General features: G+C 41.2%; 1 protein-coding gene across 2 annotated transcripts in view; it reads right to left on the reverse strand.

Moving 5' to 3' along the window:
- Window positions 1-22,612, reverse strand: part of Gng2 (G protein subunit gamma 2) — a 105,044-nt gene that overhangs the window by 77,573 nt on the left and 4,859 nt on the right. For both annotated transcript variants that reach the window (XM_075949174.1, XM_075949175.1), the window contains exon 2: window positions 11,962-12,002. The gene's annotated coding sequence lies outside the window, so the exon portion shown is untranslated. The remainder of the gene's footprint in view (window positions 1-11,961; window positions 12,003-22,612) is intronic.

Genomic DNA, 22,612 nt, shown 5'->3' on the forward strand with positions numbered 1-22,612 from the left:
TTGTCTCCACTCTTTTATTCTTTCCGTTTTCTCTCCTCCTCTTTTCCCTCCCTCCCTTGATCCCTGGCTTTCTGTCCCCCACTCTTCTTACCACTGTGCTCTGGACTTCATCATCTAAATAGACTGAAACATAGTCAGACACAATTCCTACTCCCTCAAGTCCAGAAAAGATGGGGCCTTCCCTTTCTCAACGTTTAGATGACCCAAAGAACTCTCTGACCCCTGCTGGTTATGTGTCAGTTCTTTAAACTAACCCTTGTGGTCTAGGGATGAAAATGTACGGCTTTATCAGTTTGGCTGTGGTCTCACCTTGCACTCAGAATTACCTAACGAAATAAAAAAGGAGAGAGCTGCCTCCCCCAATTTGCACTGTCTTAAATAACTTGTCACTGGCAGAATCAGAATGACTGTGTAATCAAGTCTTGAGAATTCACCGACACTTTTAGTCGGTCACTTCAGGAACCACAGAAGTGTGGTTAACTTCATCTTCATAATCATCAAGTGCTCTGAGTGGTAGTTTGAATAAGAATTAGTGTAGGAGGTCCTTCTGTATTTGTGTTGACTTCATTGGTTGAATAAAGAAGCTGCCTTGGCCTTTTGATAGGACAGCCCTTAGGTGGGCGGAGTAGACAGAACAGAATTCTGGGGGGAAGAAGGCAGGCTGAGAGAGACGCCATGGAGCCAGCTGCCAGGTCAGACATGCTGAATATTTCCCCGGTAAGCCACAGTCTCGTGGTGACATACAGATTATTAGAAATGGGTTGAATCAAGATGTGAGAGTTAGCCAATAAGAGACTAGAGCTAATGGGCCAGGCAGTGATTTAATTAATACAGATTTTTGTGTGGTTATTTCGGGGGTTAATCTAGCTGGGCCACGAACATGGCCCTCTCTTCCTACAACAAAGAATGTCTCCCATAGGATCATGTATTTGAATGCTTAGGGAGGGGAACTTGGAGGTTTTAGAAGCTCAAGCCAGGTCCAGAGACGCTCTCTCTTCCTGCTCTCTGAGACCCCAAATGTAGAACTCTCAGCTCTTTCTTCAGCACCATGACTGTCTGCATGCTCCCACACCATGTACCCTCCATGATAAAGGACTAAACCTCTGAACTGCAAGCAAGCCCCAATTAAATATTTTCCTTTTTAAGAGTTATCATGGTCCAAAAATGACCTCAGATAAGACTCCTAGCAATCGTAGAGAGGGTTCCTGAATTGGCCTTCCCCTGTAATCTGATTGGTGAATACCCAAACTATCATCATAGAGCCTTCATCTAGTAACTGATGGAACCAGATGCAGAGATCCAGAGCCAAACGCCAGGTTCAACTTCAGGAATCCAGTAAAAGAGAGAGAGGAGGAATTATATGAGCAAGGGAGGTCGAGATGATGACAGAAAAATCTACAGACAGCTAAACCAAGCTCGTGGGAACTCACAAACTCTAGACTAACAGCTGTGGAGCCTGCTTGGGATGAAACCATGTCCTCTGCATGTGGGAACCAGTTGTGTAGCTTGGTCTATCTGAGGGGCCCCTGGCAGTGGGACCAGGATCTAGCCCTGGGTCCTAGTTATTTGGAATCTATTTTCTATGGTACGATGCAGGCATGGGGAGGGGGGTTAGTCCTGTCTCACCTTAATGTGCTTGGCTTTTGTTGACTCTCCATGGGAGGGCTTTGGGAGGAGTGGGTGAGGGGTGATCTGAAGGGGAGGTAATAGGGAGTTGGGAAGAGGGGTGGGAGGGAGAACTGTGGTTGGAATGTAAAATGAAATTATAAATAATAAATAAATAAAACTTTAAAAAGAAAGAGTTGTCATGGTCATGGTGTCTCTTCACAGCAATAGGACACTGACTAAAACAGGCTGAAACTCGGTGTCTATTCTGATCCGGTCTCTACTGATCACTATGTGACCTAATGATCATGGGCAAATTGTCTACCTCCGGGAACCACAGCTTCCTGTTCTATAAAGTGAGCAGTTGCTGTGTCACAGGTCCTTTAAAGGATACAGGGACATCATGTACTACAGGCGACATGAGGATTACAGAGAACAACACTAAAGACTGTTCCTTGGTTGTTGTTCACACTGACTCTTCCACTGTCCCCCATGCCCTCAGCCCTAGCCACATTGGCCATGGCAATTTTTAAAAGACACATTTGAAAAAGAAGTATCAAACAGCATTTCAAAATTAAAAGATTTGGCTTAGAAGAGAAGCTGAGGGACAGATGGCTGTATACTACTTAACACACCCACCTTCTCTCTACAGAGTAACTAGGACTGGGAAGTCTCTCCAATACTTACCAGAAACTGTTCACTTCAGTCACCTCTGACAGTGATGCTAGAAACTGATGGAGGAAAACCCCTTTACTTATCACTTACATCCATCTCTAGTACTTTAATTTTATTAATAAAATGCTAATTAAAATTTAAAATTATGATTATAATAAAAAAGGAACACCGCACCTACCTAAAGAGTGTTTGAGATATAAAATGCTCCTAATAAGTTCTTGCTTACTGACAAAACTTGGTATTTCTAGTTACCACATATACAGTACAATATAACCAAGTTCATTAGAATAAAGTCCAGTTTTCTTCTCTAAGATGATATACATTGTTTTCATTAATCATGCTGTGGAAAACATTCATTTCTACCTACTGAGGACATAAGTTTAAACCTTTTCATGTTCCCACATTAAAAGTGAAGCTGGAGACACCACCCACATTGGTCACAAGGCATGGAGAAATCAAGTTGGTACTGACCAGGAAGCGTCTTTCTGATGAGCTTTCATAGTTCTGGAAGGAATTTTGCAGGCTGCTTGGGGGAGGATTCCTCAACAGTCTCTTACCTACTGTGAACTGCAATAATGACCAACCAATGTGGAGATTGCCCATGGGTACATGGTGCGGCACAATTCTGTATTCTGTCGATTATGTTTTAAATAAATGCCGATTGGTCAGTAGCCAGGCAGGAAGTATAGGTGGGACAACCAGACAGGGAGTAGAGGCGGGGCAATGAGAACAGGCGTATCCTGGGAAGAAGGAAGCTCTCTCCCCTGTCCTGTCCAGACACTGAAGAAGCAGGATGTGACCTGCCCTGCTGAAAAAGGTACTGAGACATGTGACTAACATAGATAAGAATAATGGGTTAATATAAGTTACAAGGGTTAATAAGAAGCTTGAGCTAATGGGTCAGTTTATAACTAATGCAGACTCTCTGTGTGATTTTTGGGGGGCTAAAAGGCTGCGGGAACTGGGCAGGTCAAAAACCCCAACTAGCAGGCCCTCATGTTACATGGGAGAGGGGAGCAGAAAGATTCTAGGAGCCAGAGGTCGGATAGGACTGAAGGAAAACATTGTCTTCCAGGCATGATAGACTGCTGCACTTATGAAGTCATAGCAAGTATGACTGCCTGTGTTTGACCTGCAAAATCAAGTCAGTCATGGGAAGAGAAAAGACTAACAAGATTACACCATAACTGAACTAGATGAACTCTGGGAGAGGATCATTTTTCTTCTGGGTGTGGTGCCTGGTTGGCCCACTGACCACTCTACAGTGAATGGCCCCAGACTTAGGAATATATTGACAGCACTAATTGGAGTCAAGGGTTATTGTAAAAAAAAAAGAAAAAGAAAGCATGAATCTGAGGGGATAGATAGATGGGGTAGATCTGGGAAGAGTTAGAAGGAGAAACAGGGTGATTATGATCAAGATACAGTGTATGAAATTATCAAAAGATTAATAAAAATATTTTTAAATATTGTTATAGCTTTTTTAATTTGATACCTACTACCTTAACCTAAATTATAAAGCACAGTGCATGTGGCCACTGTCAAACCACATCATTGCTCCTGTGTACATACTGCCTTAATGCTGGGCTTCCAGGAACCACATTACAAGCCAGGCTGGGGATATGTGTGATATTTTCAAAGAAAATAAAGGTTACATGGCAGCATATGCTATAGCTAAAGCAGAGATTTAAATAGTATTTCTAAAAAAGAAAATGATGTAATAGCTACACACTTTGGGTGCTGTGCAGAGACCAAATGCTATATTGGTTGCCTAGTTACATCTCTGTAGAAAGGTTAAAATGGTTATCTATGAATCTGGCAGAAATTTAAAGACACAAGATTTCATAATTAATCCCACATTTCCTCATGCTCTCTTGAAAGAAGTCCCCATCAATTATTGGCCCTTGGGACGTCTAAGGAGATAGTTTAATAAAAGATATTTCTATATATGAAATCTGCTACCTGGCTCACATTTTATTAAAATTGACACATCTGGGCTTCTTCCATTCTATTACTTCCAATTACAGTCTGTACTATGGGATAGTAAAAGCTTACAATGGTTCTAAAAGGACTTCTATCCCACGACAGGTGGAAAGAAGCCAAGTCCCTTTAAATTGCTAAACTTTAAAAAACGTTTTATTGTGATAAGCTTTGCCGAAGATAGACCAGTTGATATCCTAGTGACAAAAAAGACACATTTTAACAATGAACAATTCAACAGCTTCCTCACTTAGTACCACCATGACTCTGAGGCTAATATTTTCTCTCAGTAATGGAAAAGAACAGACAATAATTGAGGGCTGGGGCTTTAACATGAGTGCATTATAATGGCTACAGATCCTTCCCAGAATTTGAAGACAAGAAGAAGCAGCTTATTTTCTCCTCTGGAAGTTTAGTTTTTTAATTAAGGTAAAATTATTCACCTTTCATTAAAGCAAACAGTGGGACGGCATTTAGTAATAATGCAAACGTCACCTCTATCTTCTTCCTGGACATTTTCCCAATAGGAAATCCTGTTCCCAGCACAGAAGTCTTTTTTCTTTTGCTTCCCTTCATATATATATATATATATATATATATATATATATATATATATATATATTTTAGACAGGGTTTCTCTGTGTAGACCTGGCTGTCCTGGAACTCTCTTTGTAGACCAGGCTGGCCTCGAACTTAGAGATCTGCCTGCCTCTGCCTCCCAGACGCTGGGATTAAAGGTGTGTGCCACTACCACTGCCCAGCCACTAGAGACTTTGATCCCTTATTTGCATATGTCCTCTAATCTCTCTTTTAAAAAGAATAAAAGAATCTGGGCTTAAGTAATTGTATAGTTTCTTATAGAACTTGTTAATTCATGGAAACACCAGTAGGGTCTTGTTGTTCCAGTGCTAAGACTCAAACCAGGCCTTCACTGGAGCCCAACAAGTACTCTACCACTACACTATGTCCTTAGCCCCTAGGTAGTCTTGGTAAAATGACACCAGGGTTGCCATGTCTGGCATGCATGCCCAAAATCCCAGCATCTGGGAAGCTACACGGTGAAACCCTGACTCAAAACATAAATAAATAGATTAATTAATTAATCAATTTAGTGGAGATCAGAAGTCTTAGAAAGAAGTTCCAAATATGATTTAGCAAAAAGTCAAAGCAATTCACAAGTCTGGTGCCAGGGAGTTGTCTCAGCACATTTTGGGGCTTGCAGCAAAACTTTCCTCCCTGAGTTCAATCCCTACAAAGCTACATGACAGAAGGAGACAAGCAACTCCTGCAAGTTGTCTTCTTCCCTTCAAACCAGCATTGTGTGTATAAGCCATGGTACCACACACACACACACACACACACACAAATACCATGCACCCACCTGCACCTCTATACAAGAAATAGATAAATAAACAAATAACAGTAAATTTGCAAATCTGTCCAGGACCCCTGTCCAAAGATATAGCTCCTTCAATAACTGATAATGTTAAATCTTTTGGGGAAGTGAAAAGAAGAGAATTCCTTGGATCTATCAAGTAGCATAGTTCGGAAGGTAGGAAATGATGAGTCCCATTTAAAAAACATCAATCAAAAATCAACAACAGCTCAAAACCCTGCCGACTCCTGAAAGTCGAACTCTTGCCTGAGGAAGTCAACATATTGCTGTTTCCAGTATGATTACAATTCTCTTTGTTTAGTCCTAATGGTTTAGAGAGATCAAAACTCCAAATAGAAGCCACAGAAGAGCAAGGGATACCGCCCTAGGACTCTCAGCATCTCTTCTGTTAGGCTTTGCTTTAGACAGCTAAGCAGGTGTCATTAGCAGATGCAGCAATATCTAAGTCATTGTCTGCTCAACCCCGTCCCTTAAAGCACCCAGTCTTCCAAACACTCTACACAGCTTATTAGGAGGTAAGTGTTCAGTTTTGTAACACAAAACGCAGGATAAAAGCTAAGAGAACTCCGTGGCAGACTTGGGTATTATAACCTCTATACATGCTGACATACTGAAGAAGATGGAGGGAGAGAGGTCCCATGGATGCTCAGTAACACAGTTCTTGAAGCTTCCATTTTTGCAGGGAACACACAGGAAGCAGCTGCTGCCACTGGGGAACTAACTGGGCAGGAAAACACTTTTAATTGACCTTGTGGTTTCACAAATGTTGCTGGTTTTTCTGAATCCTAGGAATTGTCGTTACTGTGTCGACTTTGCGTGTGTCAAGCCATCCTGACTTATGGGGTACCTGTGAAAGACTATCTGGACGCCAAAATCTGTAGCTGTTAAATTCTTCCCCTCAAATGGCATAATATTTACATATAACCTCTTATGCGTCTTCTCTTTGAATTGCCTCTAGATTACTTGTCATGGCATGGTAAATGCTATGAAAACGTTATTAGGTTGCATTGTTTGTGGCATGACCAGGAAAAAAAGCATGTAGACACACACTACAAAACTGAGGGTTTTTTGTTTTGTTTTGTTTGTTTTTGAAACAGGATCCCATGTATCTCAGGCTAACCTTGAATTCCTATGTAGTTGACGATGCTCTTGAACTTCTGATCCTCTTGCCTCCACCTCCCAAGTGCTTCTATTGAAGGGTGTACTACTACTATGTTTACTTTACGTGGTGCTAAAGATCTAACCCAGGGCTTCATGCATGTTAGGCAAGCAGTCTACCTATTGAGATACACCTGTCACCCCCAGAAGTAATTTTTTAAAAATATTTTTCTATCCATGATTGGCTAAATCTGTTGGTGCAGAACCCATGAATGCAGAGGGTGATAGTAGATGCAGGTTTTCCAAATAGGATAGATTTGTTAGCATTTTCCATCCAAACCCCGGAGGCCATATTTATTATTTAATTAAACTAAAACCTTTGTTCTAAAAATCCATCAGTATGACATCAAAGTCCACTGGAGCTATTTCCTTAGCCCTTTAAGATGACCCACTATCCTGTTATGCTTAGGATTCTCCAAGTTAAATCAGGGCATTTTGATGCTCCTCTGACAGCCCTAGATTTAAACTTCAGGCTTGTGGTGCTGGGGTATCTACAGTTGGTAGAAGGAAGTCTTGCTACAAAGACATATGAAGAACTTAAAACCTCACCAAAATCTTTAAGCTCTCATGTTCCTTTCAAGATGGCCCTTTTAAAAATAACCCAACAATCCATTTTTTTTTCCACCAGAAATAGTTTCTTGCTTTCAGGGATAACCTACCTAACGCGGAGGAAGCTGAGATACGCTTGGAAACTGTCAGTAACAGCCATGCTACATAGAGATGCTGAATACTATATCTCTCCCTCCCCAATCTTCATATTTCAGAGCCTAATAAATAATACAGATGTGGCAGGCAGACAGAGTAGCCTATGATAAAACCCCCACACTCTCTGGCCCTATTTAAAGTCCTGGGAACCTACGACCTGTAGACAAGCACTCAGAGCTGGAAAAACACCCAAAGTAGCAACCTCTCCAGAGGCCACACCCATAGTTCCACAGTCTAGCCAAAAACAAGGGAGGCACTGGACTTCAACCTGTCTGCTTGCTTCACTGCCAAATAGTCTAAGAAAAGGAGAAGTCTCCAGTGCCTGGACCCACAGCGTAGAAACTATGGAGCTAAGCCAAAAACTTATTTCATTTGCTCAGGAGCACTGAAACCCCTCAATCTAGTGTAATGAAGTGACATGAACCCAACCTGAAGCATCGCTACTTCTGAACAGTTCCTCTTTCCTCTGTGGTAGGCAGAATAACAGCCTCCAAATAAGTCTATGTCTCAGTCTCCTGGAGCCTGCGACTGTGTAGCCTGACCTGAATAAAGGGAGTATGTAGGTATGATTAAATTAAGGATCTTGTGAGATTATTCCTGTTCATCTAGATGTAGCAGGTCTGAAGATAATGTGCCTACAGTACAAAGTCACACAGATATACAATGTCACAGGCTTTGAAAATGGCATTGGAAACTATAAAGATGAGGGGCCTTGAGCCTCTTAATATGTGACTTTTAGCCAAAGTGAGATCCCTGCTGATCCTATCCCATGGCACTGGAATATGCATATGTATGTTTTCAAGATGTTAAACTTATAATAACTTGTTATAACAGCAACAGAAAACAAATCATCTTTCATCACTGGAGTACCATTTGTCTGATACCTTAGCAGGATTTTGTTTCAAACCATAATATTTGACAATTTCTTACCTAGTGTTTAATTTGCTTCTCTGTTTAGACTTAAAAAAAACAAACTTAGTACTAAACCAAATCTGCTCAAAATCCCCGAGAGGGCACAAAATAACACCACCTTTTATATGCCTACTTTGTTTAGTTTCTTTCTTTAGTTTAAGTCAGAGACAATTTAGATAAGGGACCACCAAGAAAGATAATTTTTTCTGAAGAAAAAATGCAAAAGGAGAGAGTAGCAAATGCCAAATAACCCCTTGAAAGTTGTGTGCAGCCTAGCCTTTAGCGACAGAGCCGCCCTGTAGTCTTAGTTCAGAAATGATTTGAATACGAAGATTTGCAGTCCGTGTGTACAGCTGGCTAAGTGAGACAGCTTTTACAGCTGCGTGTATCCCATAGTTACTGAACTCCAAAAACTAGTATTGTAACATTGCAACAATGTTTTGTGTCAATCTTATAAACCTTTACAGTATAATACGTGTTACTTTTCTGAGACAAAACAAAAGTATATTTCTCAAGGTTCTACTGCCTCCAGCAGCATTTAATGGAGGATCTTTAATACATTTGTAATAGACAGAAATAAATCAGACTAGTGTGTTTCTTTAAAAAATTTTAACTCATGTACCAAGTTTCTGGTCAAGATTGTGTAGGATAAGTTAAACATAATTGTACTCTATTAACCAATATGAGTGTATTTCTTATGCATACAGTTACATTGAAATAAAGTTCTAAAATGCAAAAAAATAAATAAAGTTGTGCGCAAAGGCATAGTAGTTCTCAGCGTGTTCCTAGAGCATTCCAGAGACCACAATGACTACAGGATGCCATTGCCCTCTATGAGCTACAAGTACTAAGAGCACAATGAAGAACTGTCCCAATGAACACATGATCAACCTCCATTGGGCAACTCTGCTTGGATTTACTTGAAATTTTTCAGTTTACTTTTTAACATGAAACCCACACAACATACAAAGAATGCCAGAAGATGTATAAAACATTCTTAGTATTAGTAATATTTGAAGGAATATCGGGATGGCCCAGTCCTTAACCAAAAGGTATGAGATACTTAAACTTAAAGAACTTGATTACAGGGCAGCCGAAGTTCTGCCTGGTCTTATACACACACACACACACACACACATGCACACATGCACACACACACACACACATGCACACATGCACGCACGCATGCACACATGCACACATGCACACACACGTGCAGTGCTCACAAAGCTATCTTCACATAAGCTCACACGCAGAAATCCTCAACTCTGCCTGCACTGTATAACCATCTGCAGAGCTTTCAGAAACTTAGGCTATCCAGGCTTTTCCCCTAAGGCTTCTGATTCAACTGATCTGGGTGGCTTCTGTGTAGCCTTGTGTTTCCATGTTTCTCTAGGGGTGCTAGCGGACAACCCCGACTCTGTCAGGACAATGCTGCTCCACCTGGCAGGAAGGGGTCTACAGGTACACCCATGTTGATGAAGCCACTCCTGGAAGCTGAATTCTAGTCTCTCTTCTTGCATCTAGAGCCTGGCAATCACTCCCCAGCTCAATTTCCCAAAGAGACATTTTGAGGCATCCTAGATGCTTTCTCCCTTTACTGCTCACTCCTGTCATCAATTCCACCAGCTCTCCTGAACCCAACCCCTTCTTAGACACGTCTTCCCACTGGCCTTCCTTCCATTTCCCCAGCTGCCTGTAGAATCATCTTTTCCAAGAAAAAAAATCTCATTGCATATTCTTTTCTGCCTGCCCACCCAGATTACAGAATCCCTCCACACTTAGTTGGCCTGCCTCTTCAGTTAATTACACCCTGGCCACTTGAAGTCTCTGAAGGTTTGAGAAGACATCATGGCCTTTGGCATCTGTGTGTATTCTGACACAGGACTCTTTATGCCTGGATTGAGTCTTCTCTCCCTTCCAGACTGGGAGCATCTCACCATGACTCAAAGCTTTCCTCCACAGTGCCACCAGGCCAGGCCCCTCCTCCACCTGCTGGTGACGCTTTGCTCATCCTTCATCCATGGGGCCTCTAATACCACATTACTCTCCCATGCAGTTGGCAATACTGTGGCCTATGTGGATTTCATCTTTGTACACCTACATCTGGCTTAAATTCTTTTGTTCATTCATTCAACACTTTTATTAAATATATAACAAATGCCAGATGTGCTGGCTACACGCTGGAGCAAAACTGTTCAGTTGGAAACCACACCTGCTCTCACAGAGTTTTTCCTTGAAATGAAGGGAGATTGCTGAAGGAACTTCATGATAAAACAGAAAGATTGATTAGAGAATTGGGAGGAGTTTTGCTTTGTGCACAGTCTTTGCAATCCCATGATGTTAGTAAGTTAAGAAATAACCCCCCCATTGGGTTTCTAGAATTGTGATATATGTCAAAGGCTTACATTTGACTGTTAAAGTTGTAGATGAATGTCATCTTTTCATTCTGTCATCAAATGGGTAGCTTCATTTGATGATCTCAAAAGTCCAAATTTGAGGACCTCATTACCGTGTGTTTGAAAAAAAGAGAAACCTTCCCTTATCCAAAGGCCTAGGGATTGTAAATGTTAAGCACACATTTGCTACGTAAAGAACAAATGAAGGACAACTTCTAGAAATCAATTAAGCCAGGTGCCAAGGCTTCCTGTTTTTATCAGAATTTTGCTAAAGCCATTAAACATAAGTAAATGACTGAAAGTCCAACCACCGAATGCAAGAGGCCACATCGTTCAACCCAATGGAAAAAGAAGAGAAGCAGATGAAAGTATAAAGAACAATGCTGGCTGTGAATTTATAACTGCTCATACTGGATGATGAGGACATGGGAAATTTTTATAACAGTTATCTTTGCTTTGATATACAGTGATAATTTTTCATAATGAAGCTGAATGGAATGAAAATTCTGAGTCTCTGTCAAATAAAAACACCACTTCTAGTTTGGGATAGGCAAACTCCAGTCTTACCTGACTCAGGCTAATGGGGTCTTTCAAGTTTGTAACCAGTTTCAAATGGCTTTAACTCATCTCCAGAGTTAATTAAGGGTCTTTCAGAGAAGCCCACCAGCACTCAACTGACCTCTTGCTGTTCTGGTTGCTGCTCAGGCAAAAGCTTTTGCAATGTCTATGACCAATCCATTAAGTCAAGGCTTACCTTCCCAAACCAGTCACCCTGAGGCTCTGTCATGCACAGGGTATGTTAATGTTTGAAATCCCTTAATCACTTTTGGTACCACAGGGATCCCATTATTAAGGCAACAACTTCAAATGTTCCCTAGTTCAGACATTTTTTTTAGAAGATAGAGGAAATCTGGGTAAAACTCCAATTTTAACTGTCACTAAAGAGAACCATGCTTTCTTTAGACACCAAGACTACAGCAACACTGTCCAAGACTATCATGGTTGCTTTCTGTAAAGATGTCACACACTTAAGGGTTCTGGTCTGTACGATTTCTGACATTCTCATGGTCCCTCCAAAAGTTCCAGTTAGGTTTATGATGAGTCTAGAAGAAAATATCTCAGAATTCTTACCTCGTCAACTTTCAAGGCCGGAGGTTCACTGGCAGATCTGACTGTGTATAGAAAACAAAGAAAGCATGATTTAAGAAAACGAGAAATAGAAAGATTTATAACAGCTAAAGAAGCAAACAGCAATTTCTGTGGCCAGGGCGAGGGCTCTGTGGCCAATGGTAAAGACAGAGAGTCCTGCATTTGCATGTCAGGCCCCACATCTTTGTAAACTGTCTCTTTTTAAGAAATGTATGTGAAATAGCATGTGAAATAAGAATTCTTTGTTTTGTGAAATTCACTATTCTACAACACACAAACACACACACATACCACCCCACCACCACCAACAACAAAAACCACCATGAAAACACAATAATCAGGGAGGAACCCACTGAAACAGAGTTCTTGGTGGCAAAAGCTGTGTACTCTGGGATGGGTAGTTCTAAACTCTGTTCTTGAGCTAGGCTGATTGGTTCCTACCAAGACCAAAGCAGACTGCTTCCTTTGGCCCTAGGCTTTAGGAGAGCTAGAATGCTCAGTCTGTGGATACTTGACCCTTTAAAAGAGCAGATTGGTTGTAAAAGTCTCCAGCATGTAGTCTTTCATAGGTTGTTTTGAGGTCTACAGGCACCTGCACTCTTCGCATAGCCCCTGTGAATTCCACCTGAGTCAGTTAATTATGGCTAGTGTGCTAGTGTCTATACTTCCCACCAGAAGACACAGCCACCTCAAAGTTTCAGGGACGACCTTCCCATTCCTACTTCATTTCGGACTCAGAACAAAAAGGCATCTTACACCAAAAGGAATGTGACTGAGGGTGGGAGGCAAATTCATATCAGATCCTGGGACTAAATGGGTGCTGGTGTTTCCAGAGATCTCACACTGCATGAGACCGGCATGCACATCTCGGCCCAACTGGCTGTATTCTCAGATTGCTGGAAGAAGTCACAGGTTTTAAACGAATCAAAGTTATTAAAAAAAGAAAATCATTATCTTGTGATTAATGAGACCAAAGGAAAAGAAAACTGCATGAGACCGGCATGCACATCTCGGCCCAACTGGCTGTATTCTCAGATTGCTGGAAGAAGTCACAGGTTTTAAACGAATCAAAGTTATTAAAAAAAGAAAATCATTATCTTGTGATTAAAGAGACCAAAGGAAAAGAAAACAAGCCAAGGGCAAAAAACAACCTATTTTCAGAGACTGAACCCTGGGGATAATAATGACTAAGTGGGACTTAGAAAATAAGCCTGCAAATAATGACTAAGTGGGACTTAGAAAATAAGGTGCAGGCTCATATATTACGCTGATGGTATAAACTCTGGCACAAGTCTCTGAAAAGCAGCTTGGTCTATTTATCAAGGGGCTTAGACATGATCACAATCTTAATTCTAGTGAGTCAGCTCCTTGATTCTAACAACAGCAGTAGACAAAAATTATTACCAAGGTGTTAGAAATAACCCAATTAACAATTAATACCACTTCCTAGGCAATGGGAACTCTGCATGTGGAGCCAACAGTGAGTACAAGACTTTTTCTGTTGGGGAGGGCAGTTTCTGCACATTTTAGGCAAGCTTTCTATCAGAACACTTCATCCCCAGCCCAGAAATTTAAATGATGAGGAGAATGCACCTGGTAGTTACATGCAGAGAGACACAAACGCAGAGCATTGTCTCCAGTGTGGTGTTAGCTAGCCTCTTAACGTAACTTCGCCCATCCTGCTGTCCCATTTGAAATTTTGCTCTTTTGGGTTTTAGTTACCTGCAGTCCGAAAAATGTTAATACATAGAAAAATGGAAAATTCCAGGAATTAATATTTCATAAGTTTTAAACTCTGCCACTCTGGTTCCCTCAGTCCTGCCCAGGGCACTAATCATCCCTGTACCCAAAGTATCCACCTCGCATACGTGCCTGCCTCTTCATCACTTACTACAGTCATTTACTAGACATCTTGTCGTGAGCTAGTCCAGTCAAGCATCCTTTAAGTAGTGTCCTAATGCTTGTTACAACATCTTTATTATTTAATGTACTTTGTCTTATCCTGCAGGCATTTTATTATCTAACATCACCTCAAGATGGTGAATCTACAAAACTAAAATATTTTGAGAAGACTACACGCCCATACATGCTAAGAGGGCTGGAGGTGTGCACCATGTAACAACAAAATTCAATGGGAAAACTGTAAAAGTAATGTGTGTAGCTGTGGGTCCATGTTCTCCTTCTCCCTTCCTTCTGGGTCCTTGTCACAAGCCATCAAGAACAAGAGATCACAAGAACAAGGGAATCATGGAACAATCTGATGGAAGAGCTACTTCCCCTGTATGATCTTGAGCACAGCTAAGCCAGCCCTTGGTCATTCATCTCTGGGTTGTTAAAAAGAATCTTTTCTAACTTCCTTCAGTCACTGTAAATCAGGTACCTGCTATGTGCAGTTAGTTCAACTAACAATAAACTTAATAAATGATTCTATTCTTACTTTCATTATTCATAATTTATAGTGTTATTACTACCAAATTGTTAAAGCTTTCCATAAATTATTTTGATGGTGAGTAAAATATTAAGTTAAGGTTTATTGTTATGTTTTTAGAACGTACTTATTTTGGACGTTTTCCCACTGTGTGTGCACATGTGTGAATATGGACAACGTGCACCACAATACGTGTTGGAAAGTCAGGACAACTTGTAGGAGTGGATTCTCTTACCAGCTAAAAGTCCAGTTCAGATCATCAGGTTTGGCAGCGAGTGCTTTTACCTCTCAAGCCATCTTAGTGGCCCAAATTAAACTTTTTACTAATGTTAAGACAACCAAATCAAAGTTTGTGTAATAATTATGTTTACTTATGAGAATAAAAATAAATGTATAGTTTAGAATGTAGGAAGCACAAATCATGCACATCTTTATTTCAAGCCTTTGAAATAAGGAAATCTTAATCTAACTCTAGATAAAAATCTGCTTTCAAGAGGCATGTTCTAAAGAATAAAATTGCAGCTGATACACAATAATCATACATGTTGAGAGGATGCCCAGCCTTACGAAGGTGACTTGGGGAAGTGGAGTAGGAGATCCTTATGTTTATGTGTTGCTTTCATTGGTTGAATAAAGAAACTTCCTTGGCCTTTTGGTAGGGCAGAACTTAGGTAGGTGGAGAAGACAACTGAATTCTGGGAGGAAGAAAGCAGACAGAGAAAGCCACCATGGAACTGCCAGGTCAGACATGCTGAATCTTTCCCAGTAAGCCACGACCTCATGGTGATACACAGAAAATAGAAATGAGTTAGATCAAGATGTGAGAGTTAGCCAATAAGAGGATAGATATAACGGGCCAGGCAGTGTTTTAACTAATACAATTTCTGTGTGGTTATTTCAGGTGTAAGCTAGCCTGGCGGCCAGAACAATGGGCCCCCTCTCCCTACAATAGGAAAGTTCTCTGTGTGTCTTCATGTCTTTGGCTCATGGCTCTGCTTGTTCTTCAGTAGAATCAAAACAAGTGACTTCTACACAAGTCTGCTGACTGAGCCCCAGATCCTCTTGGATGTCCATCAAGCAAGTGTGTACTTTAATTTTGGTTTCCTTAGGAGCGATGACTGACTTAGCAGAACTCCTGTAAGTTTGGTGGTCTCCTTGAAGACACATGGGCCTGCATTGTAAGATGGTTGCCCAATATAAAGGGTTCAGATCCAGTTCATAAATAAAGAAAATACAGCAGGTATGAATCAGCTCAGAAACATAAAACAGCCTCTCACTGGGTAGAACATGGATGATCACTATAATCTGCAATAATGATACGCCAGAGGCATTGAGTGCCTTTGAGTAGATCATTAGGGCCCTGTGCATTTTACCAGGTTGACCTTAGAGACTTCTATTAGCTGAAGAAACCATTTGTCCTTTTCTTCCCCAGAGAGTACCAATTGGTCCTTTTCTCCCCTGTGAACTGCAATCCCCAACACTAATATGGCTACTTTGTCTTCGACAGCAAAGAGGGGAGGGGGGAGTCCAGAGTCTCTCCCCTTCCCTTCAGGATGACTGTGTCAGTGTGTTCGAGGGAAACCCCTAAATCCTTTCCCACAGTAGGCAGGCTAACGCTGAGAGTCAAAGCTCAGAGTTCACAGTTTTTCTCCCATCTTCCCTCTGCAGAAACATAAGCAAGGCAGCTCGACAGGCCTAATTACCATGGTAACCACAGGCACTATGAGATTATGAGTGTGTTTGTGAAAATGACTCATAAGTTGTTCCCCCAGAAGCCCCAGACACACGGGTTTCTGACTGGTTTATAAAATCCATTTAACGTTTTCTTGCACTTGTGGCTCTTATTAGCATATCTGTTGCTATGAGGAGGGATCCATAAAATCAAACAGGCCCTTCTTGAAGATGAAAAAAAAAAGAAGAAAGAAAGAAAAGGAAAGGAAGAAAAAAGAAATGAAGAGTAGAAAGGAAAGAGTGAATCAGTTCCCTCTTTTACCTCAGATTTACAAAGAAACTGACTTGAATTTATCTATGGAAGATAACTATTCTTTTCCTAATTTAAATAATTTAATTATTCCATGAAGTGCTTTTAGAGACTGCAATGAAATAAGCAGGTAGAATAAAATATTTAATAAGAAATACCAAACAAAATAACCTAAATTGGAGAGCACAAACAGTTACAGAATAATTCAAAATCTTAACATCAAGGAATTTTAAAGTGAATGTCCCAAGTTAAATAGTTTATTTTTAAAATTTGAAACATGAAAGAATCTAGACTTCTATTTATGTAATAAACATCATTTAAGGCCATGTATGAACTATTCATCATTGTTTGTAGCTAGAAAATGACCACACGGCTTAGGAGACTTGTTCCAGACAGAGGCCATGGCCTGGCCTGGCTGTTCCCTTCTCTTTGAACTCTCACAAGGCACCTTTGTGGGTAGAACTCTCCTGGTCTGCTGCTTGCCACACGTCCGACATTGGTACAACTACTGACTCCCTCAAAGGATGAAATCCTGGTGGTTTTAGTGTATGGGTTTCCTTTGTGTGAAATGGAAATACACCTTATTTCAAAAAAAAATTAAAATGAAAATTACTTATATAAACTTAATTATCTTCCTCCCTCAGTAACTCCAATGCCACAAAATGGGCATTTAAAATCAGCATCTTCTGAATTATATACATGTTTATGTACTCATGTCAATAACCACCCCCACAGTTTAAAAGGAAATCCAAAGTGACTATCAGTGAGAATGGCAAGACTGCACTATATAACAGCCATTGTTATATAGCAAAGCCTGGTTCTCCTCACTCCACAGACATTACTGGCTGGGGCATGTCTTTGCAAATCAAAACCCTCGCTGTCCTTACACCACTGCCAATGGCCAGGGAATAGGTTTGTATACTGTTCTTGCAGCATCTTTCAACAAATGACATGCTCCACACTGCTTACCTATCTTGGGCCAATGCTGGGCACTTGGCCACACCTCACAAAAGCAGGTTTGGGCCATGTCAGTCTATTATGAATAGACTACTGAGAGGAAAACTGAACGTGGTTATGGATAAGCCCATGGATTCCTAGATAAATAGTTCAAATCTGAGATTAGCACTCCACTAAATCAGGGCATTGACAGCTGTCTGTACCAGTCAACTCCGAACTCCGGTGATGAACACTGACTGGAGGGGAAGGAGTCCTTCTGCTAGAGATTTACCAATTAGACCCTGGTTAAACTAAAAGGCACTCTCCTTGAGGTTTGTAGCAATATAAGCTATAGGAATATCTCCATTTCCAGAACAATCACTATAGTTCAGGTATATGACTATAAACACTTTATACCTGTCAGATAAGGGAACTGAGGTATAGAACGTCTAAGTAACTTCCCCAAGTGCTGCTGAATCCACACCAATCTCCGTTAACTACCTAGCTCCTGAATATTAACCTTACACTCTTGTTTTTCTACACGGCTGTATTTTGGATTTTTCAAGACAGAACAAAAGACAGATTGGACCAATATATTTTGGCCTAGAAATTCTCACTTTTCTTTACATTTTTTAATTGAAAAAAAAACCTTAAAGTTATTTAATATTAACTTTTTTGTTTAAAGGAGAAAAATAACAATAAAACTATTAGTGAAGTGACTTAATAGTATACATGGATATCAGTGTTCCATAAAAACATTCATGAAGTCTTAAAGAAAAAAACGGAAACCTCAAAAATGACAGTGAGATTTTTGTTTCTATATAATGTTTTCCTTATATGCTCGGCACAGATAAGACAAATACCCTTCTTAAACAGGGCTCTGTTGACATTAGACATTAACTGTACTTTCCTGTTTAAAATGCAAATCTAAGAGTAGGAGGCACTCCATCATCCACAGCAGAAAGAGCCTCCCACTCCCACCCGTGTGCTAGGATAGGAATACACAGAAACACATCTCAGCAACAGGCCGTCACAACACTGAAATCTCTCCTTGTCCCTATCACTGTGGCACACCTGAGGAGAAAGCAGGAACGAAGGCAAATGTAGCATTGCTGGAACCACGCACTTGTCCCCAGAAGTAAAGAGTGGAAACCTATTCTCTAAGTAACTTGTAATCAGAAATGCCAGCGATCATTCAGGCCTCACTTACAGGCGCTGTAATCAACAAAATATACCCCTTGGGAGAGAAAAAGTCTTCTCATTTAAGTCGAACAGATGAGTCCTTGTCCTCTGAGCTTATTCATTACTCAGCCCAGGCTGGCTTTTATTTAGACCAAATTGATCTGCATGTTCAGTCACAGAGAACCAACATATATATATGCAGAAATGCAGGGTTAATGTCTAACCTAAGTACTTTTCCTATTGCCTGTTTGGGACTTGCCATATTTCTTTCAGGACTATCAGGACTATTCTGTTTTACCTCAGCTTTCTATTCCCGCCCTCTCCCCTGCCCACGCCCCCCCACCAACCTGCTTGGAGTTCTTTCTCCATTCTATCTAGAGCACCATCACCAGCAAAATCAAGTTTTGGGTTGTGCATAAGTGGTGAGTGCGAGAGAGAGAGAGAGAGAGAGAGAGAGAGAGAGAGAGAGAGAGAGAGAGAGAGAAGGAAGATATGTGTGGATGTGTGTGTGCATGTTGCTCTCAAAATGGAATGCAGAAAAATAACTTAGGTCAGGCTGCGAGGAGGTTTGGGCCCAAGAGCTATTTGATCTTCAACTCTCTCAATGCCCTTACTTGCGAAACGAAACTAGTAATAGCAAGATATATTGACAGTCTACCTGGGAGCCATCAACCCCTTTGTTTTTGTTGATAATAGTGGACCTTTCTCCTGGGTTCTGGTGACCATGTTTTTCACAGAGGTTGGGCTGCTCCAAGGCCTCTGGAAGGAAATTCCCAAATTGGACATTCACAGTGGTTCCTTCTGCTTGGTCATGTGTGAGTCAGGAGGGGAATCCAGCTGGAGACATCTTTTTTCCTTTCCTTTTCTTCCTTTTTGCAGTGCTATGGAGCACACTGAGGTCTTGGGCGTACAGGCAAGTGCTCTGTGGTTGAGATGCATCCCCAGCCTTTTTTTTTTTTTTTTTTGGTAGAGATGGGATTTGTCCCTGTAGCATCTAATGGCTTTGACTTCACTATGTAACCCATGTTAGCCTCGTACTTAAGAAATTCCTGCCCATATCTCCCTAGTATACAAGTGACTCCACAGGCTTCTTTTCAGCTTTAAAAAGAGGTGCACAAGTGAAGGGTATACCTATCATCAGACCTATCATCCCAGCAGTAGGTAGCCTGGGACAGAGGACTGTCACTAGTTTGTGGCCAGTCTGTACCGCACGATGAACTCTATGACTCTGGTACACTGAGCGAGAAACTGACAGAAAGGAATGCATGAGCCTCATGAGAAGAACTTAGCCCCGCAGCTGCGCTTGTAGGCAATGAGCTGCTTTAGCAGGCATCTCCACACAGTTAGGAAAGCGGGCCCAGGAGCACATCAGCATGCTGAGGCTACCAGAGCAGGAAGAATAAAAGAGTTCAGCTCATTGAGGACACTGCCCAGCTGCTAAATAACAGACTCTGAATCTTGAGATAAATTTCCCATTGTTTCCACTTAGGCAGCAGCTTTTCCCTCACCAGCATCTCAAAATATTCTGGCAGAAAAAAAAAATGTCCATTTCACGTGGTTAATTTAAAGATGAGCTGAAAACAGTAACATTTAAAGTTTAGGGCACAGACTGAATGCTCCTCAAATGCTGGTTCTCAGCTGGTTTGTGAGGGTGGAGCTATTCATCCCTCCTAAAGGAGGAGGTGCTTTATTCGTGTGACTTGAATGATTCCTCTGTAAGAGTTTTGCTGCTTCCCCCAAACACAATTAAAGACAGAAACCATTGCTTTCTCTTCTTTATTCAACTAAGAGATGAGTATCATGCATCTTAGGTTATTTTAAACAAAAAGGATAGTGTTTACTTCAGACAACAAGCCCTGTTGAGTTGATTGCAGTGTAGGAAAAATCTATAATTAAATGGAGACATCTTCCTGACTGTGCAAATCATTTAATCTAAATAAAATCTAACCCAGGCCAAATATTCAACAGCACAGCCAAGCATTCTGCCTTGGAACCTGTCTAGGTTGACTGAAAAGTGGCTTCCAGTAGAAGAAAGCCTGTAGATCACCCTGCTTCTGTGGGAGGAAGGGCATGTCGCCTCTGGGCTGTCACCTCATCCTTACTGCAGAAAAGTATTTGTATTTTCTGCTTGGAAGCACTCTGGTACGGCCTTAAACTTCACATGCCTGACTCCTTAGCAACCGAGGTCTTAGCCTCAATGTCACCTCTTCAGAAGCCTTCTAAGATTATCAGAAAGCAAAAAATCAAAAGACCTAAGTCCCCGTCATTACATATACAACCTATATGACGCCACTACCTTTTTCAGCTAACACAACACACAATGGTAGATGATACTTTCTTATACCGTAAATTGTCTCTGCCCATGGTTTCCAATCCTGGGTGACCCTGAGTTCATAGTCTGGGGTGAAGCTGGGACATAGCTTTTTTTTTCTCCTAAAAGCACCCCCTTGTGATTTTTAATGTGCAGGCAGATCTAAGAACCTCCAGTTTATGTGTTTAATTGAGTCTCTCGTAAAACTAGAATTTAAGTTCTAAGAAAAGAAAGAACTGGCCTGTTTTGTTCCCTGGCATCTCAAAGGGCAGGTGGCACAGGGCAGACATTCATTTGAGGCTTGTGGACAGACTGACTAACTGAATCATAATTACTCCTGCATCTGCCTGTTTTCCCCAGTGGTCTGTGAGAGCCCAGAGAACAAGCTCTATGTCTAGTTCACGCTGCATCAAAAGCATGAGTCGCTGAAGAAAGTTCAGTAAATAACTGGATGATAAACAAATTCCATTGCTGTGAGGGAGACAGAGACAAAACCCAATGTAGCTGCTATCCTCAAAGTGTTTGCTGTGTGGTTAAAGGGGGAGTGTGTGTACAAAATTAATACACACACCAAAAGGAGCTAAATACTGTGGTGTAGGAACAAATATCAGGGAAGGAAAAAAAAAAGGCTGTTGTTTATTTAGGAAGGAGGAGAAGAAACCAAAGAAGGCTTCATGGAATACATAACCACTGAACTGAGCCTAGTTAGAATCTACCTCCTTGCAGAAGCAGGGCTGTGAAGTGAAATACAGAAGGGGAAGTAGGAAAGCTAATCTAAGGGAAAGACAAACCACTTCTGTAGCAACCAAGAGGCCTGAACCAAGAGACTGTTATCACCATGGAAACAAATAGAGAGTATCGGGGTTTGCTTCCAATCCCAATTGCAAGAACTATTCAGCTTACTGCTGCTCAGGTTGCTTGCTGAAGAAAATAGGAAGAGTGAGGTTTTCTAAGTAAGAATTGAAAGAGGAGAGTTTTATCCATTAGTAGCCATGGCACTCGGGAAGGAGCAGATTTGAGGTGTAAAAAGGTGGTTGTGAGTGTTGCCTCAGATGTGAGAGTTAAGTTGGATAATCTAGTGAGTTTACTATGTAAGCTTAGAAATCAGTGAGAGCTCAGAGGGAACTGAGTTGGGGCTGACCCCCACAGCTGACTACAGGAAAGGATGTAAGGTGGCGAGAGGGAAAGAGGATGGGCAGAAGAATTAGTGGAGCTGGAAGCCTTCGAGTGGTGTGGAGAAAACAAGAAAGTCAAGAAAGGTTATAAAAGTCACTTAGTGGTGCCAGGCATGATGACACACACCTGTAATCCCAGTACTCAGAACACGGAGACAGGAGACAGCCTGGGCTACACTGTGAGACCCTATCTCAAAGGAATAAAGTCAAGGTCAGGAGATTGTATTTATTAAGTTCTGCATGTAAGAAAACAAACTAAATGAAGATAATAGGGAAGCAACCAATTAAGGAATGAAATCTGGAACTGACGAGGTGGCTCAGCAGTAAAGGTGTTTGTCATCAAGCCTAACAACTTGAATTCAGTTCTTGGAAGGCACATGGTAGAAAGAGAACTGACTCCCACAGATCATCCTCAGACCTCAGCCCTCCACACGTGCATACACACGAGTAAATATAGTAGAAATGATTATTAAAAGAGAAGAAATCCAACATGGAGGAAGGAAAATTATTGTGAGAACTTCATCACTTAGGCAGTAAGAGGAAACATTCTAGAGTGAGGACATACCCTCACTTTGAAGGAAAGGCTAAGAAAAGAACACAGAATTAATGGGATTCCAGAC

The sequence above is a fragment of the Microtus pennsylvanicus genome, chromosome 15, assembly GCF_037038515.1.
Source record: "Microtus pennsylvanicus isolate mMicPen1 chromosome 15, mMicPen1.hap1, whole genome shotgun sequence".
Classification (NCBI taxonomy): Eukaryota; Metazoa; Chordata; class Mammalia; order Rodentia; family Cricetidae; genus Microtus; species Microtus pennsylvanicus.